Source organism: Macrobrachium nipponense, chromosome 32 (assembly GCF_015104395.2).
Source record: "Macrobrachium nipponense isolate FS-2020 chromosome 32, ASM1510439v2, whole genome shotgun sequence".
NCBI classification, from domain to species: domain Eukaryota; kingdom Metazoa; phylum Arthropoda; class Malacostraca; order Decapoda; family Palaemonidae; genus Macrobrachium; species Macrobrachium nipponense.
This window is the reverse complement of record NC_061094.1, coordinates 34,714,295-34,733,138: the sequence shown is the minus strand read 5'-3', so window position 1 is coordinate 34,733,138 and position 18,844 is coordinate 34,714,295. Positions and strand designations below refer to the sequence as shown.

General features: G+C 41.9%; 1 protein-coding gene and 2 pseudogenes across 1 annotated transcript in view; 1 reads left to right on the top strand and 2 right to left on the bottom strand.

Annotated features, from left to right (window-relative positions):
- LOC135207340 (E3 ubiquitin-protein ligase listerin-like) overlaps positions 1-18,844 on the bottom strand; it is a 350,507-nt gene that overhangs the window by 236,997 nt on the left and 94,666 nt on the right. The window lies entirely within an intron of this gene.
- The window catches only part of LOC135207137 (ufm1-specific protease 1-like), a 51,937-nt pseudogene that overhangs the window by 21,850 nt on the left and 11,243 nt on the right, over positions 1-18,844 (top strand).
- Positions 8,256-18,844, bottom strand: part of LOC135207136 (uncharacterized) — a 91,889-nt pseudogene continuing 81,300 nt past the window's right edge.

The window sequence follows — 18,844 nt, the reverse complement described above, 5'->3', positions numbered from 1 at the left end:
GGGAAAATGGAGAATTTGTCTTATGTTGCATCCATAAATGATTCAAGTTTGATAGCATTGCTGAGAGAATGTGATCTACAAGACAGCGTTGCGTTTGTTGTCTCGGTGAGAGATTTGAGTTGCCAATTAGCGATATAAGATGGTTGCAGTTTTGACAATATTTACCGTGTTATATCATTACATTTTCTGTAAGTAAAATACACAGAATTCCCATTATGACTGTTGAGTTTCAATCCAATATTATATAGTATGCCTGGACATATGTGATAAGGAAAAAAAAAACTTAATCAGATGGATGCATCTGGTGTATCGTTAGCTCAGATCTAGGCAGGCCGTGGGGAATTCAGTCCAGCAAAGAAGTTTGGACTCTGTGGACAGACTTTGCACTCTTCAACTCACCCTAAGCTTTAATCAGGTTTTTTCAGAATAGTGTTTCTAATTTTATTTTATTATGAATATATTTTCAAACAAAGAGATATCACAGACTTATTTGAGCGATATGAAATGGTAATATGAGAGGAGCAATAAACAGCAAAGAATTAAGAAAGATTGAGTTCCTTTCATGCTGAGTCAAGTATGGATGCAACATAAGAATATTCTTCATTTTCTCTTCACACATGACACGCATCTAAAATCTGAAAGCACCAGCATAATTCAGGGTGTTTTATTGTATGAAAACACAAGTTTTATTTTACCTTGATCGCATGAATTATGTAAAATCAGATAAATAAAAAACAGGTATAAAGAACGAAATGTTGCTCTCTTCACTTTTACTCGTAATTCCTTTGTGTATTATCTTATTGATTTAAGGAAAATGTTATTTAGTGATAAATCAATACCAAATCCTTAGTTATGACCAAAACTTTCCTATCTTTGCAAAATGTGAGATCATTGAAGAAATATACGTATACATATTGCTAGTTTTCTAAGCTAAAGGAAAATATGACACAGCAAGCAGCCTACCTCCCAGTACCAGCCATCAGAGAGGCCGCCAAACAAACGTCTCGTAGGCACAAGAATCCACCTTAAGTGTTTTGACTATAGCGTTTGATTCAAGCTTTGCTGAACTGCAGGAGAGTATGTTTACAGTCCTATGTTGTCATCTTGCCTGGTCATTGCTTAACCATTGTATGTGTTTCGGCCCAAAGGCTAGCTTGCTACTGCTACCTCTACTTTGTTGTCCTCCTGCTCTTACTGTACGTGCTTTGCCAATAATAGTTTTATTTGCTTCTGATGTCTATTATTGCTGCTTTGCACACAACTCATGTGGTTGTTCCACACTTGCTCCTTTGGTGTCACTTGATGCTTAGACTATTTTTGACACTGCCGGCTTCGTCAATACCTGCAGTATTTATCAAACTGTTCTGGTGCCTGCTGCTGCTCCTGCCCCATTGCAAGTTTCAGTAATGTCTGTGGGTTCTGCTTTGGTATGCCTATTATCCTAGCTGTCCTGGTTGTTTTCCTACCATGCAGCCTTTGCTTCCTGCTCCTGAGGTACCACCCTTGTCTGTGCTTGTTGCTTAGAGCTTTCCCTTTTCCATATCCTTTAGCTCCGGTGATTAGTGGTTGCCCCTGCTACTCCTGTTGTCCCCTCTTTAGGCCTCTGCTCCTTGTAGACTTCCTTTACAGCCTCCTTAGCTAAAAGAAATTTCACATCCAACTTATCAGCCATCCAAGAGGTTTTTCTCTGGAGAGTGTCAGCATATGATGGACTTGAAATTTTGCCATGATTACTCAATCCCAGTGACAATACAGCCTTACATGATAAGTAGGTTAGTAGTGACCTCTAGTGACCCTACAGTGACCTCCCCCAGTATCTCAGGATTTGAAAGAAATATTTGGACTTTTCAAACCACCTTTGGCTTAGGATATCACATTCAATTTCGTTGGCTACAATCATAAGTTTTACAGTTTCTGTCAGAACTAAAAAGTACAAAAAAGTATATACAGGCAGTCCCCGGGTTATGATGGGTTTCGGCTTACGACGTTCCGAGGTTAAGGCGCTTTTCAATTATATTCATCAGAAATTATTTCCAGGGTTACGACACCTACAATGCTGATCTGGCAGAAGAAATATGACACCAAAAATGCAAAATAATCTATTATTTGAAGGTTTTTTTTTATGAAAAATTGCAATAAGAATGCAGTTTACATAGTTTTCAATGCACTCAAAGCATTAAAAGTAAAGTTTTCTTAGGATTTTTTATGATGTTCTGGCTTACGACGTGTCTCAAGAACGGAAACCCCGTCATAACCCCTGGGACTGCCTGTACATGTATAAAAATAATTTTAAACATGCAATGAAAGTAAAAAATAATTTTCTGGGCTCAGCTCGTGTCGCTGCGCGAAATATCCTTTAATCTATTATTTCTAGGGTAAATGTACTAACACATACCAGAGAATAAATAAATAAAGAAAGAAAAAGGTCAGTATGAAACTGTGACTCGCTCACCCTCCCAGAGGGTGTCGGTATGAACACTATGGCGAGTGAGACCACTACCACGAGCCAAATGCCAATAGAATTCTCCCACTACAAAATCCCTCAAGAGGAGAGCCGACCCACAGAGTGGGCAGCAAGTACTACTACTACTCCATCCCATGCTGCCGACTGCTGCGCCTCTGGTGGCCTTCCTTTTCAGTTAGCGCACACGATTCACACGTGCCCTTTTTACTCTGTGTTTTTTGTGCCCTTTTCTTTGGATTTATTTACATGGAGCGTGCAGCCATCGCAGCAGCTAAGTTAAGTACTCAGTGTTTATTGCTAGTTGGTTTTTTCCGGCCCTGAGCCCGTATTTGCCGTTTTTTAGGTATAAATACGAACTCTAGGTCGGAAGCATGGCAGCATGGTTCTGCCTCGTGGTGGGTTCGTTCTTGGTCACCCATACCCAGAACATCCCCTTACTTATGTACGCTCTATTTTAGTTATCCGCTTTGTTTAGGTAGGTCTACACGGTTTTGTCATGCATGCATGTCTTTTACCTTATGTAGGCTCCTTCCATCCAGACCCTAGCCACGGCTCTTAGTATCGGCCTCGGCTAGCTTTGAGTGGTAGACTTGCCTTCGGGTTAGTCGTACACTCCTGGATTTTTTCTCCTACTATGTTGTTTTCTTTCTTTCATTATTATTATTCATTGAATTATTATATGATATTTGTTTAGGTTAGTTAGGCGTCTGGCTTGCTTAGCCTAGGTCATGGCCCATTGGGCCTATATGCTACCGCTCATCAGTTCGGTTGCTTCCCGATAGCTTCTCTCTGATCAGTTGGTTTGTTTCTAGGCTTAGTTGTCTTTTGTTTTGTTCTTACCGCCCCGTGGTCACTACGTGATCACGAGGCAGCCAGACGCCTGTCCAGTCACCTTCCCCCCCTCCCGCTCTTCTATAGAGTCGGGGGGGTGGGTTGGTCTGCCCATGCTCGCTCCACATACCCGAGCCTGCCTCCCTCTCTCCCCCCAGACGGAGGGAGTAGAGGGACGGGACAGACCCAGACTGGACTCGACCTCTCCGGCTTCTCGGTCCGGCCGGATGGTAACGTGGGGGGGGACTGGCCTTTCCCCCCTCCGTTGCTAGCCTGAGTCTGTATGTCCTCTCGCTCTTTCCCACCTTACTAGGGCTCCTTTACCACCGGAGTCCTGGCATCCAGCGGAAAGGTGCTAGTCCACCCAGCAGAGTGGACCGGAACATACAGTTGGTCCCTTCTAACCTCTCCGTCTCGCTGAGTTACAACACTCCGCCACGCACTGGACTTAGTCCGGTACGTTCGAGTTTTAGGTTTAAGATTTATTAGGTTAAACTATTAAGTTTATCTTAAGTACCTTAAACCATCCCCCCTCCCTTACCTGTCTCACCGGATCTCTCCGGGGTTATAGCCTATTCAGGCGATTAAGGGAGGGGTTATGCCCAAACATTTTTTTCCGAGCTCCGGCATGCAACGGAGTTCTTCTGTCCTCTGCCTAGCCGTAAGTGATAGTCTTTAAGATACTCATGTGTCTTTTCACTTACAGACCACCAACTGTGAGCATCCGGGATGCGCCGCCACACTTCAGGACCCTTGTGGACACGAAGTTTGCCGGTCCCATGCTCCATGCGCGACTCCGCACGGGGACATCCAGGTCTGGTACCACGAGACGTGTACCATCTGTTACGATCTGGTGAGCCAGCTCTTAGACGGGGTAAGTATTCCAACTCCGTTACTGGTCCTCATTTGTTATAGTGCTTAAGTTTTACATTAATCACTAACTTAAGGTAAAATTCAAGGGGTCTTATAGCCCCTATAATTTTAAGTTAAGCTTTAAGTTGATTTTAGTTTTAAGTTATTCTTAAATCTAATCAATTTATAACCTGAGGTCAAGCAGTGAAAACCTTGACGAAGACGTCGTCGTCGTCTAAGAAGACGGCTTCGGCGTCATCCTCTTCTCGTAACGTTCTCCGGCTAGGAACCCCGGAGCAGAGAGATAGAAAGCTTCTGAGGTTCCGGCTCTAAGTCCTCGAGGAGTAGATCCTCCAGGGAGAGATCTCGCACTCCAGCGGAGTCGTCAGTTCCGCTACCCTTGGTTCCAGTTCAGAGCCACCCTTCCACCTCCGCTACAGCTCCGGCTTTGGACTCCAACGCTGGTCTGTTACAACAAGTGGGCGATCTGGTTGGGTCTCTGAAAAATAGCATGGAACAAATGATCTCTCGGTTGTCTGATAGGATTACCTCTCAAGACACATTATAGCCGGACTGAGCCAAGCTCCTCTAGCCTCTCCTCCACCTTTCAGCACAGGTGGAGCCCAACTACCCTCTCTTCCAGGCTCCGGCTGTGAGGGATACCGCACTGACAACCCTGCGGGCCTGGGTCGGCGGTTTCGGGAAGAACGCCGCCAAGGGTATGCCCTACATCCTTGAGAAGAGGTTGGCGGTACTAATCTTCCCCGGAGGCAAGGCGACAGGCTACGTCGACCCAGCAGAGGCGGCCCCGACTATCGCTTTCATCCAGCAACAGCTGGCTGCCTCGTTGACGGACCAAGGCCAGGACATCTCCTCGGAAGTCGCGACGCTTGACATTAATGTGGAACCTATGGTAGGTGTAGACGACCTGTTGGTCGAGGTAAGTTCGTTGGACACCCAAGGGATACCCTTGGGTGCAACTGGTTCTTCTACTCCTGCAACCTCTCCATCCTTCCAAGGCTTTACGGGTAATGAACTTTATACTTCCCTCTCTACCTCCGTTCTCAATGAACAACCCGTGGAGAGTAGCGTCATACGCCCCCTTCCAAGACGGGCTCATCTCTATCCCGGAATGTGGAACTCGGAGGATTGAGGACTTCGAGTTCTACCCGGAAGACCTTCAGCCCCCGTTCATAGGCTACGCCAGGCTCACCGCCGCAGCCATGACTCGGGATGATAAAGTACCAAAGGAGACAGTCCTCTATTCACGTGACCAGGCTCAAAGAGAATGGCTCAGGTGTCTAGAGGACATGGATTGTTCCAACACGAAAATCCAACCTTTTAAGAGTCCGTTTACGATCTTTACGATGGAAGAGAGTACCCGCTCCCTTTCTTGACAAAGATCGCGACGACTACTATTCCAGCAGCCCAGAAGGGGACTCCATGCCTCAACTGAAGGAAGCAGATCCTACATCTCCGTTACTTCCTTCAGCCGGTGAATTGTGGGAAGATTTACCTAACACCTTCTCAGCTGGCAAACTCAAACCAGACTGTGCTATGGAGCAGTTTGGTGAGAAGCTACCTAGGCTTCCAGATAGCCTTATTCAGGCAGAATTTGATGCCAAATCGCGGTTAGCCAGGTCTATTAATTCCATGGCTATGACCGAGGTGGCTACCATTGCCTATGGGTCGGAACCGCTCTTCAAGCTTCTTACCAAATCTTTGACTCAAACGGTGCAGTCTGACATGTTTGAGTTTTCGCCACTGCTAGGACGAATTGTAGGAAACATGTCCTACAAGAAGCAACAATTCGGCACGAGCCGAATAAGTTGCTCACGTCAAGCATATGGGGAGCAGACTTTCCCAGAAGCGATGGTTAAGGAGGTTCAGTCAGAGGCTACGAGATTGAACCTAAAAAATAATTTTTTGAGGCATGCCAGGATTTTCTTAAAATTAATCATGTCTACAAAAATAAAAGCGTGGGCGCCAGACAATGAAGTTAATATTACAAGAAATAAAAAATATATTTATTTTCTAGTAGGATTTCCTTCCATGTTTGGCACCCATTATTTTATTTTTGTAGATATGAATAATTGTAAGAAAATCCTGGTGTCTCAAAAAATTATTTTTACTTCATAGTGCATTTTAATAAAAGTATTTTAAAATTTTTTGAAATAATTTTTTGTCTTCTAGCTGACTTAGTTCAGTCCAGGTTCTCTGATCTTTGGTAGGGTCATCAGTAAGACGAGTCTTACAGCGGCACTAATGAGACTCCTCTTCATCGTTGTGGCTTTGATTCTAGCACCTTTTCTGAAAGACTAGGTATCTACAAGTAGCATGCTCCAAAACCGAGCCTGTGCATCCCAGAAGTCAAGCCTCTGGATCAGATCAGTCTAGGCTTATCTGACACATGCAAGACTTCTGAGCTCTCTCACTACTGCCATTAAGGACTGTTAGGTTTAGGATGGATAACATAGACATTTCAAGGGGTATGATTATCTGATAGCTGGTCCTAACATCTCGCACTGAGACATGGGAGAATGGATTTTAGACACCAATAATGTTGTGTTGTCACAGGGAAGGATGCTGAGCCCGAAGACCTTTCGTCTTGGCTGTTTTCCTTAAACCTAAAGGAGATCAGGGTCCTGATCCTTCTCAACCTGGACATGTTCTAGAGAATTGGTTAGGGAGCTGGCTGAGTTGGCTGACATGACAGTGATGAATCATCCAGACTCTTATTGTACACACTGAAGGAGCAGTCACTTGTTGTCTTCCTCCCTAAGTAGACAGATATGCATAGGTCACTGTCTTCCCTCTCATGAACACGTCTTCTCCTTCCAAGAGGCAGCAGTTACCTTTTCAGTTGAGGAGAGGAAGCACCTTTTGACCAAGTCTTAATTAAGTAATTAAGGAGGAAGATAAAGTTGACCATCCATGCATACTTCAGCAAGCAAAATCTTGTCTTTCAAGATTTTAAAGATCATTGTTGCAGTAGGGCATGGGTATGTGATGTGACTCATGTAGGTTTACCGACTCCCCTAACGTCATAACCAGTAAACTATGGGACATCCAATATGTGGGTAACCTTGTGAGGTCCATGGCCTTGGACAATGAGGTGAGGTAAGTGATTGGAAATTTGCAGTCAGGTATGTGAGTTGTTGCTTGCCAGAGTTGTCACCTGTTTCTGAACCAAAAGGCAAATGACGAATAATGTCTGATAAACCTCTGCCCACTAAATGAATTCCTGCATCAAGCCCCATCAGGATCAAAATAGTGGAATCATGTGAGGCAGGCAGTCCATCAGGTGGGAGGACTTCCTAGTGGGGGTCTTGCAAGAAATTCCAAGTCCTGATACACCCTTTGTTGAGAAAGTAATTACGTATACTTTTGGAATGGCAAGACCTTCGATTTCCAGGGTAGTTTCAACTTGGTGACACTTGTACAAAATTTCACCTGGACCTCAGCACTAGTAAGTCTGGGCACAGAGTTGCAGTGATACCTGGTAATTAGTTAAGTCTGGCCAAGCCATCTTGGATAGTCTGTGAGATCTTTGCCAAAAGATGGGGTCTGCAGATTAAATGTAAGAGGCAGCTTGGTTTCATCTGGAAAGGCCACTATCTTGGAAGGAGATCTCTACTTAAATGGCATAGTTCATCCTTCAGCAGCTGGGCAGTTGTTAATGGTTTGTTGAAAAAGGTGATTCCCATCAGCTACTTTTGGATGAGGTCCTTGCAGTTTGTGCCTGGTTGCAATATTGTTCAACTGCATTAATAACAGATGTACCATGTTGTATCTCTGACATTACTGGGTCCTACCACCACTGGAGATCTAGGACTAAATATCTTGTTTGTTCTGGTTCCGTGTGTTCCCCGAAAAAAGAAAAATAAACAATGCAGGCTATCTTGTAAGGTTCACAATCAAACTAAGAAAATTTAAAAGAAATTTTAATCAGAAGTCATCTGAAGTTATAAAACATTTCAATAAATATTCAAAACATGTCAACATTTGAAATACAACTGTGAATATTATTTTAATACCTATATATCTCATAACCAAACTAATGTGAAAAAAGTATTTACAGTTATATTTTCATAACCAAACCACTTAATTTACTTTGTGAATCAATAAAGTATTTACAGTTTTATTTTTACTGCAACTTGATGGCTTTAAGAATTTTTATCCTTTTAATCTTATGTACAATTAATCCAATGTTGCTATTGTTATTTATATATACAAAGTTTGAAATTATGTGGATATCACATGTTCCTAAGGCAATTCTGTTTGGCAGGTCATATGTGTGTCTTTTTTACGGTAGTGTTACTAGGGATTAAGTTGGAAACTTTGTCTGAAGGAAACTTTACTCTAAAGCAAAATTGTCCATTTTGTGAAAGTAAAAGGAATACAAAATGTTAAAGTGCCATATTTTTCAAGTTCATGGGGCTGCCAATAGTCTAAAAAGATGGGTGAAAATTTAAGCTTGACATAATGTCAAGACCAGAGGAAACTGATGTAAGGTAAAGTAAAGTAAAAGGCAATGTGTTTAACAGCTGGAGCTGCAAAAATCTTGTGGTGCCAACTACACCACATCAACTTAAGTGTAGGTGGTAACCCAGATGGAAGTAGGGAATATTAAGGTAAATGCTTTATTTTCCAATAGAGTAATGTTTCTTCCTGCAATGTTGTCATTCAGAGGGTGAACTTCTAAAACAAACTTCTGCGATAGAGGACATGTAGATTTGTTGCTACTGTTGAACCACTTGTACTGCAAAGAAAAGAAAAAATTCATTAATCTAAAAGATTCCAATCTTAAATAGAAATGTACACATCTTCACATGAACAAAATTAATCCCTGACACTTTCATGACTGGTGTCAAAGAACGCATTATATTTTGGTTTCAGATGATGTGGAGAAGCCAACTGAGTGCTGTCTTCACTAGGCCTACCAGGAAGCCTTACCTTGGGGGCCTACTGTCCCACCTCTTATCTTACAGTCTCCTGGTGTCTGCTGCCATGTCAGTCAACAGCTACAGTCATTGTGACTTCTGCTTGCGTGTTTATGACCAAGACTTTCTTGGTCCACACCGTTCCTTCATTGTCTATGTCCCTACCATCAGTTTCTCTTCATGGGCCTTCTACATCTTTTCCTCCTGACTCCATTGTTCAAGCCCTCATGGAGAGCCGAAGGTACCTTTTGATGGAGTTCAGCCACTACAACATGAAGAAATCTAAGAAGAAACATTGTAAGAGATCTCCGTCATCATCATCTTGTTCATATTTTGTCGACTGTTCGTTCGTTCCATCCCACAAAGCTGTTGGAGGAAGAACAACTTCATGGCCTCTCCTTGCAAGACGTACCATCCACAGGCCCTCCATTTCTTCTTTGTCTAAGGGCAAACCCAACCGTCCATCTCTTACAGTCGATTCTCAGTTCGCCAATCATGTCCATATCATCGCCTCCCAGGTTGTTCCTGATTTGTCTCCAGCGCCCTCAGGGTTACATGCTGTTACAGACAGCTGCGTATCTGTCAAGGTTCACGATAGTATGTATTCTACCTTAGCTACTGATGAGTGTCGCCCAGTTCCTGATTCTTGTGCAGCAATGCACTCTGCAAGAGAGAAGTCTCCTCAAAGAGACATAGATTCACAGATCGGGCTCCTCCTCAAGTAGTTGTTTTCATTTCGCATTATTCCGCTCGTCCTGCTCAAGAAACAAGGGTTAAGACTTGGGCTGTTAAAAACGATGACAAGTCCAGCCATAAAGAGGTCAACACACGAGGGAATGTTCTTGTGTATGGGACTGTTCCTCTCTTTGAACAAGTAGTCCATGCTCCTGTTCCCATGGCCAGGACTGTTATCAAGACAAGAGACCCTTCTTGTTCTTCAGAATGACATATAAGTGTTAGGCTCTGACCATTCTTATGCTCCAGTAGTGAATAATGATGCACAGGATGCTACTGATTTGGTTGACAGGCCAGATCAAGAAGCTTGTGGCCTGAAAGCAGAAGGTCCCCTCCTCTCAATCCAGGACAACCAAGAACTAACTCACATACGCAGAAGTTATGGAACTCGTTTGCAGATACAAAAAATTAACAGAAGGTACTGTGGCTACCAGTTTTTAGTTTATCCTTCAGGTCTTAACCATGCTGACTGTGTTCTTAACCAGGTGAATTCTCTCATCTTTGGAATAGCCAACTCACTTCGGTCTAGCAGGTCATTTAAATAGTTCCCTTCTCTTCCACGACATGCATGTTTTTACGTAACTCCTAATATTGTGTTACAGTCGAGGTGGATCCGGACCTAGTTCACCTAGGCCTGGGGTCTTTCTGGGATCAACCTGTGTCTGCCGATGAAAAATCCCTGTAACTCATTTTTCTTGTATAAATAAACTCTATAATATACCAGAGAAAAAGCTAACATGGTTATGCTGAAGTTACTACCCTCAGCGCGATCACCCAAAGGGTGTCGGTATAAGTATAGGGGCGTTGTGTTACACAAACCACAGGTCTTCTGCCATTTAGAAGGTTCCCTCCCTCAAAATCTCCTCCTTGGTGAGAGTCGTTACAACGAAATACTACCACCCGTCCCCCGCTCACCACTACTACTAATCACCCACACACTACAATCCCCATTCCTGTAAATAGTCGTGCGATTCACTGTGAAACTTTTTACACTCTATTGATCTGTGAATATCAGATTAATCCTTGCAATTATGAGTGCTCAAGCTTCTCTGCTTCAAAGTTGAGTACCCCAATTTGGTTTTTAGGCATAATTATGTTAATTTAAGTATGCTATTGGCCTTGGCCCCTCAAAATATAAGTTGGGGTGCGATTGCCTGGACCGCCATTTTGAGCGTCGGCATAGCTACAGCGAATTCCGCACGACATGTTCAGATTATATATATAGGCTTAGCTTTAGTTATAAAGTATTAAAAGGCAATATTTCTGTTTATACGTACAGTTATCGGTTGCATTTCACATTAATATGGCTTATATACTAGCAATATAAATATGCGGTGCTCGAGCCCGTCTCGAATCTAGGCTAGTCTCACAATCATAACCATATTTGATCCTTAATTGGATACATGGTTGAATTACCATTAGTTAGCTTAAATTAATAAGCCTAGTGAGCTTAAGATTAGTTTTTCTCGTCCTAACGTCGTAGATCTAAAAAATGATTTAACTAAGTGCAGTCGAGTGAAATGTCCCATTACAATGGGAATTTAAGGATACCAGGGGATTTGTAGATTAGTACTAGATATATAGAGATTACTCCTATGCACCTTATGTTATGTTATTGTAATTAGTCTAAATAAAATGCCCTAAGTAATGGTATTATGTGCCTAGCCTACCTGGATAACCTCCTGACCGGGTTGGACCACTTCAAAAACATCTAGGCTACATAGCCTATGAGTGGTACCCAGCTTGGACCAGGGGTAGAGCCAGGCAACATGGCCTATTACAAACAAACCTCTAATAATTTCTTTATCTCTGGAGCCTCGGCGAACAGAGTGTATAATTAATGGAATATTTAGAGGCAGGGTATAAACGTAATAGTACATGAAGTTTGGTATTACCGGACTTCATCTGATTCATTCCTTGCTTCGGCAACTATAGAGGTGAGCTATTATCTAATATACAATGGCTTCTAAGTCGATGTTCTATAAATATAAGCGCTTCTTCGGCATTGACGAAGTTCGGCGTATATTTTTAAGCATGCCTCTTAAAGGAAATTATCAGTTTATGCTATTACACTTTTAGTTTATAAGCCTCCTTAAGATAAGCCATTATTAATATTACGTCGGTTTCGGAATATTTCGGCAACGAATTATTTCGCCAACAAAATTTTGAAAAACAAAGTGTTTCTAGAAACTGTAGCAGTTACGTTGGTACGGAATATTTCGGAAACGAAATATTCCGCCGATATCAAACTAAAAAACTTACGAGTTTTTTGATCAAGTTGTCTATAACTAGTATTAAGTCGGTTCCGAACTATTTCGGCGACGAAATAATTCGTCACCAAGTTTAAACGACATCAAAACTTACGAGTTTTAATTTAGTTGTGGATAACTAGTACTATGTCGGTCCTGGAGTATTTCGGTAACGAAATACTTCGCCGATAGATAGAAACAATGCATGAGTTCTCTAGAGATACTTTAATGCATGTCTAGACGAAATATTTCGCTAATAATTTCAACCACCAGGGAAGAAAACTCATTGAGAATTTTCACATTACAGGTGGTTCGTTGCCAGGCGGAGGGATGCCCCGCAACGTTAAGCAACTCGTTTGGCCACGTAGTTTGCAGGACGCATGCGAACTGCGCCGTACAGCTGGATAACTACGTGGTCTGGCATCCGGAAGCTTGTATGATCTGTTATGACCTGGTGACCATCATGTCTAATGAACAGGTAAGAACATCACGAATTTGGCTTAGTTATTTTAAGATATTTAGTCATAAGTATTCTAGCTTAAATAACGGATCCGCCACTAAAACGAACTTTAATTACAGACGGATCCGCTGCCCTACACGATGCTAGGGTGTCCCTTCGCAAGTGGGTAGGGGGGTTTGGCAAAAATGTTCCCAAAGGCCAACCATACGTCCTAGATGCGGACCTCTGCGCTATGATTTTTTCAGGGGCCACACTGACCACGGCAGTGGCCAGGGATATTGCCAGACCCCTCATCGAAGCGATATGTGCTGAGACCATGACCACCATGGAGGAGCAGCAAGAGCTCATGGACGATGTGGCGGGGATAAATATCAACGCCGAACCTATGGTCACGGGGGAACAGGTAGGTGGGGAGGTAAGTGGAGCGAGTTCCATTCCTAGTCCTTCTCCGTTCCATTGCTGCTTCTTCATCCTTCAAGATTCAAGGGTTTTACGAAGCCTGTTGCAAAACAAGGAATTCAGTCAGTAATTTCCTAAAGTCAAAAAAGACTTTAAAGAAGGCTACGAAGTCTGTTCGCCAGCAGCGAAGGAGTTGTCTTCGGCGTCACAGCCGTCGACATCATCTGTCAATGTGCCTGCTGCCATAAGTCCTTCACTACACAATGGGGACAGGAACATTCTCAAAGGCGGCGGAACAGTCCTTCGATCCAGTAGACTTTACTAACCAGCGACGAGAGAATGAAGCCTATTGAGGAGATGCTCTCCGGTCTCCTTCGCTCCGGAACACCAGCCCTATCAATGATGGTTCCGGATGCTCAAAGCTACCACCATTTGAGAATGACAATCCTTGGAGGTTGGCCCTGCATGCTCCCCTTCGTAGATGGGAGATTGACTATTGAGGGGTGCGGGTCGCGACCCATCGAAGACTATGAGCTCTTCCCACATGATATGCAGTTCCCGTTCCCGAGCTTTGTCAGACTAGCAAAACATGCACTAGTCAGGGTGGACAAAGTTCCAAAAGAAAACGGTAATCTTCCCAAGAGAAAAAACAGGCCCAAGCTGCCTGGGTCCGTTGTCTGTCTGAGCTAAACTGTGTCAATACTAAATTGACACCGCACAAGGGAAGTATACCATGTTCGTCACTCCCGAAGGGATTCCATCACCTAGTACATCTAAGGTGGCGGAGTTGACGCTACAAGCCATAGTCGAGGACAAGCCAATGCCAGTCCTAAGGGAAACAGAGCCTATATCTCTTCTGTTTGCCCACGGGGCTGGACGCTTGGAATACGCTCCGGGTACATTTACCTCAGGTAAATTGGAACTGGAGTGCGCTTCGGACCTGTTTTCCGAAAGATTACCCAAACTCCCCGACCATATGATCAAGGCGGAGTTTGAAACAAGGACCAAGTTAGCCAGATCCATCAACGCCGTCACATCGGCGGAGTTGTTGGCAACCACATATGAGGATGAGCAAGTCTTTCGAGTTCTGACGAAAGCTCTACTACAGATCTTTCAGACCGACTTGTATGACTTTGCTATACCAAGAAGGGCCTGTCGAAAACATGTCTTAGCTGGGGCTACAGTTAAACATGAGCCCAACAGACTCATTAAATCTTCCATTTGGGGAGAAACCCTCTTCCCCAAAGAGGAAGTAAATAACATCCTCCATGAGGCAGCCAGGACTAACCAGAGTCTTAGAGTGAGGTGGGGTCTTCCCTTCAAACGGCAACATGATGTGCCTTCTCATCAACAGCCAAAGAAAAAAGCAAGAAGGTACAACCCTTATCAGACGGCCCGCCCATCAAGGATATATGCAGGCAGTTGCCGTCCACCTCAAAGGCAATAACACCACAACAATATGTCTTAGTCCAGCCACCCTCAGAACCTCAACCTTCAACTTCATCTCAGGTTGTAGCTTCCCCAGCATATGAGGCGAGAGGTAATTTTCGCCCATATAGAGGACATGCCGGGAGTAGTCGAGCCAGAGGGAGAGGATTTCGAGGAGGGCGAGGATCTAGACCAGCAACCAACCAGTGAGATCTCCCAGGTAGGGGGGAGATTGTTCCTGTTCAAGGGTCGATGGACCTTCAGTCCATGGGCCCACAGTATAATATCAAAAGGTCTAGGCTGGAAGTGGGAGAAGGGCCCTCCCCTCCAGTCAGCTTCTTCCAAAAACCAACAGATGACCTCTTAGAGTATACAAAGGATCTTCTTCAGAAACGCACCATAAAGAGGGTGAAGAGCATAAGGTTTCAAGCACGATTGTTCAGTGTGCCAAAGAGGGACTCAAACAAAAAACGTGTAATCCTGGACTTGTCTCGGCTGAATTCCTACATTCACTGCGACAAGTTCCATATGCTGACAATCTCACAGGTACGGACCTTACTTCCCCGTGGGGCCGTCACACCTCTATAGGTTCTTTAACATTGAGAAAATTACAACCGTCCAAGAAGATCCACATTCGAATAGTATCGGACAGCTTTACAGTAGTCCATTGCATAAACAGAAGAGGATCCCCAAATCCAACAAGTTAAATCATGTAATGATAGCAAATTTACCTCTTAGCAGAAAAGAACCACTGGCATCTGTCAGCGATTCCATCTGGCAGGGTAAGGAATGTAGTAGCAGACTCCTTATCCAGAATGACCCCACTAGAATCAGAATGGTCACTGGACAACAAGTCATTCAAATGGATCACGACTCAGATTCCGGGACTACAGGTGGACCTCTTTGCCTCGGAGTCCAATCACAAGTTAGCTTGTATGTAGCTCCCAACATAGACATCAATGCCTTTGCGATCAATGCAATATCTCTAGACTGGAACAAATGGGAGAGAATTTATCTTTTTCCTCCAGTGAACCTCCTATTGAAGGTATTACACAAGCTAAGGTCATTCAAAGCCAGCTGGCACTAGTGGCACCCTAACCTGGCCGAAGAGCAATTGGTATCCCCTTATCATGGAGATGAAACTCAAACCCCAAAAGATTCCATCCCCAAATCTAACACAGATAGTACAAATGCAAACTGTGTCAGCTTCATGAAGTTTGCAGCACAAAAGGAAGCAAACATAGATCCATTAAATATTCTGTTTGTAGAATCAGATAAAGAGAGATTCTACAATTAGATAATATGATTCTGCAGTGAAAAAATTATCTATATTTTTGAAAGATAAATATTCAAAAAATGAATACAAATCTTACAATTTCTTTCTTTAGATCATTACATGAAAAAGGCTTAGCTGCCAGCACTATTACCACAATTAAATCTGCCCTAAGGAAGATTTTTCAAGTAGGTTTCAATATTAATTTAGTGGACACATACTTTTCCTCTATTCCAAAAGCATGTGCTCCTCTATTCCAAAAGCATGTGCACGTTTGAGACCAACTAGTCGTCCTCAATCTATATCATGGTTTTTGAACGATGTTCTTAAACTTGCATCAGATTTAGACAATGATAATTGTTTCTTATTCAGCACTACTAAGAAAAACACTATTTTGGTAGCTCTGGCCTCTGGAGCTAGAATCTCTGAATTGTCAGCCCTGTCTAGGGATCCAGGACATGTGGAATTCCTACCATCTGGAAAAGTTTACTTTCACCAGAGACAATTTTTAGCAAAAAATGAAGATCCACAAAATAGGTGGACATCTTGGGAAATTCTACCTCTTCCAGAAGATAAAACATTGTCATGTTCATACACTTCATACACTAAAATCCTTTATGTCCAGAACATCTCAAATAACATCGGGCTCTCTTTTTATTAGAGACAAAGGGGGCACGATAACTCTAAGAGGAATTAGGCAACAGATACTTTATTTTATTAAACAAGCTAATCCGGATTCAGTCCCACATGTCCATGTCCATCCGAGCAGTTGCCACCTCAACTAATTATTTTCAAAACATGAAGTTTGAGGACCTTAAAAAGTACACAGGTTGGAAGTCCCCAGCAGTGTTTAAGCGCCACTACCTGAAAAATTTACAGCCCTAAAATTTTCAGCAGTGGCAGCTGGGGTTGTGGTTGTTCCTGAAGAACAGACTGACGTTTCTCCGTTAGCAACCTTTTGAAAACAAAAAACTATGCCTTTTACTATCTCCCTTTGCATGACCATTCTACCTGCATGACTCGCTCACACTCCCCACCATAATTTTTTTTCCGGACGGGCTAGACGTGGTTATTGATCCCGCTACCGAATTGTTGTACAGTGGGGCATCGCTTATTCACGGATCAGTATTCACGGATCCAGTTAATCACAGGTTTTTTCTTGGACCGTTTCTCATGTTACATCACTGGTATGATCGCTGCATCACGGGTTTGTTGTGTTGCGTATGCATGTTTTTCGGTAGGCTAACCCTCGGCCGTGGTCCACGCCGATAACTACCAACATTCATTTAAAGACTCATATAATGATATTAACTGACAATGAAAGGTAATAAAACCATTCTCACCTAATATATTATTGTCCTATCTTCGAAATAAATAGCCTATTCAAGGTTTATGTACGACGTTCATTGTTAGGCTAAGCGTAGTTGCAGTGCGATAACCACCAACGTACACAAACATTCATATTATGATATTAACTGACAATAAAGGTAATAACCATTCTTACCATATATATTATAGTCATATCTTCATAATAAATAGCCTATTCAAAGAATAATTCCACATCATTGCACTCAACTTATCGTCGGAGTGGCCAGCCACAAAATGTAAGCATATACCTTTACGTACGAAAATGGTTTATGTATACGGTTGCGTTCAAACCGACATTTTTTGTTTGATAAACTTTTAGAAATTTTAATAGTAGTGGTAGTGTAATTACAGTAGTAATAACATTAAGGCTAAAATTAATTCAAACTTCATTATTATTTTGGCAGTATTCGTATATAACTTCTCTGAACAATGAAGTCATACAAACGCTATTTGTCATAGATTATCGTAAGTATTGCTGTTTGTTATTGGCGACGAAGCGTAAACGAAATACATAAAAGCATTTTTACCTTTATATATTATCGTCATATCTTCATAATAAAAAGGCTATTCGTGGAGTAATTCCATATCAGTGAAATCAATTTTATCTATGCGAGGCCAGCCAGCTGACAAAATGTATGTACGTATATGAAAATTAAATTATGGTAGCGTTCACAGCAAGATTATCTTTCGAAATTTTTATAGTACTATTCATGCTACGTAGTAATAATGTTTGGAATATACGTAACATTCATTTTCAAATACAACATATCATCGTTATTTTGGTAGTGAATAATAGTTTAGAATTATCATACATACACTGCATTGTTATGGGTTTGTGGCAGTGATAAACAACCAAAATAACGTTCTCCTTTAAGTCATTATATCTTCATAATAAAAAGGCTATTCGTGGAGTAATTCCATATCAGTGAAATCAATTTTATCTATGCGAGCCCAGCCAGCTGACAAAATGTAAGTACGTATATGAAAATCAAATTATGGTAGCGTTCACAGCAAGATTTATATTTCGAAATATTTATAGTACTATTCATGCTACGTAGTAATAATGTTGGAATATATGTAAAATTAATTTTCAATACAAAAATATCATCGTTATTTTGGTAGTGAATAATAGTTTAGAATTATCATACATACACTGCATTGTTATGGTTTGTGGCAGTGATAAAATAACCAAAATAACGTTCTCCTTTAAGTCAACGCGTTTAGGAAAAACATAACATAGAATCGACTTGCGACTTCGTTCACTTTGATATTTTTAACGATACAATAACTATCATTTGTACTACTAAAACCATCTTCACATAAGTAATTTTTTCGTAAGATATGCGTTGTTGCAAAAGCTAGCTTATACATAAAAGGCTTTTATAATTGAAGTATCTTAGATATACATATGTACCCAAACTCATTGTGGGGAAATTTACTACCGTTTCCTCGGATATTGAAATACTTTAGCATCATTCAAACACTTTAATAATATAATGCATAAATACTAGGCTATACATATTTACATCGTATACAAATACTACATACAGTTATATACACATACTTTTATATACAAAGTTAACAGTTATATAACCATACTTTTATATACAAAGTTAATCCATATGAGTAGTGATCAGACGACAGCTGTGCACTGGACTACGTACGTACTACTTGGAAGATAAACACAAAAATTTTGTTGTTGTTAGTCGCCGGGATAGATTAACATTTTTCCAGAGATTAAAGAGCTGAATTTTTTGAAGGTATGTCAACCGCGTTAGTAAATAGGTATCATCTTCTAAGGAAATTTTTTTTCTCTTCTTTTTCCGGAAGAATCTTCAAGCC